The following is a 1,478-nucleotide window of genomic DNA, read 5'->3' on the forward strand; positions in this document are numbered from 1 at the left end:
GGGGGGGTGAATTATTTTTGACAATTTACTTTTTTTTGATTTTTTTTTTTGATTTTTAGAAAAGCAAATGGATTTTGATTAAAAATTATTAAATAAATTTTAACTTTTCAATTTGAAATTTTTTTTTCTTTCTAAAAATGAAAAAGTGCTATCACATTCCTTCCTTCCTTCCTACCTTCCTTACTTACTTCCTTACTTACTTACCTACTTACTTACTTATCTATTTACTTACTTATTTACTTACTTGCATACGCCCGTTACCCCTTATAGAGGAATAAAAGGCCGCCCACCAGTATTCTCTATCCAACTCTTTCCTAGGCAATCTTAAATGCCTTATAGATTTGAACTATCAATTCATGTACCTGATAGTTCATTAATATTTTTTTTCTTTATAATATTGTATTCTTTGATTTAGATAGGTTAGAATTATGAAGTATTGATTGGTATTTTAGACGTTATCATCATTATTTAAAAGTTTGTTAATATTCACTTCAAGTGATAGTGTAGTGTACAAGAAGATGAGTAGGGACAATTGAATGTATTGCACACGTAAATTACAGACTATCTCACGAAAATCTGACAACCATACAGTAAATAGTAAGCAGAGATGGATAGTGGCTAGCAGTGGAATCCAGGAAGCGCGTTTCGTCCTATCTAGGACTCGTCAGCTGGATGTACCTGCATCTCAGAGTTAATGCTCACTCTGGGACTCGAACCCAGTACCCTCGCTTCAAACGCCATCGCGTTATCCACTCGGCCACTGAGTCCTGATAGCCACTTACTTGTGCGATGGGGTGAAGTTTAAATTCACTTAGTGTTGTTTGTTTGGATCTTCCCATCGATGTGTTAGGACTGCAACTGGTCAGTCTCTAATTGGCATATGTGCATACTGTGCGTATTGCCTCGATATAGCCTTAATTCACAAGCATGGTAAGCAGAGATGGATAGTGGCTAGCAGTGGAATGTTAGTAACCGACACCACAATAATACTGAGATACTTGCTTCAATAATCAAACTTTATGTTTTATCTAGTGTATTTAAATGGTTTGTTAAAGAATACTGATTGTGATAGAAAGCAAATAGTATTCAATGTGTTAGATTACTATAATGTAACAATAAAATCTACAGAATGAAGCAACCATTTCTTAATGACTGATATTTTTTGAATGGAGTTTAATGATCAGTCTTTATCGTGTTTGTGATTTATATTGAAAAATCTTACCATTATGCTCTTGGACATTTGAAAAGAGTGCTGATAGATCTGTAAGTTGAATCAGGAGCCAACCTTTGATGAACAACTAACTACAGATAGCTGTTTCGTTCTAGTATGGAACTGTCCATCAGAAGGCATCTACAGTCTTACCTGATACCAAACCCAGTACTTTCAGGTCTCAAAGCAACCATTTGAACCTTAGAGCACTAATGAGATTATAGATATCAATGCCAAGGTTGGACTTGATAGTTTCAAATAAATTTAG

The 1,478-nt window shown here is 34.6% G+C and overlaps 1 non-coding gene across 1 annotated transcript; it reads right to left on the minus strand.

The window, feature by feature from the left end:
• Positions 1 to 695: 695 nt before the first annotated feature.
• On the minus strand, positions 696 to 765 carry Smp_tRNA_01408_Pseudo_TTG.1.1. The gene has a single exon. It is a non-coding gene (tRNA).
• Positions 766 to 1,478: the final 713 nt, after the last annotated feature.

Source organism: Schistosoma mansoni, chromosome 5 (genome assembly GCF_000237925.1).
Source record: "Schistosoma mansoni strain Puerto Rico chromosome 5, complete genome".
Classification (NCBI taxonomy): domain Eukaryota; kingdom Metazoa; phylum Platyhelminthes; class Trematoda; order Strigeidida; family Schistosomatidae; genus Schistosoma; species Schistosoma mansoni.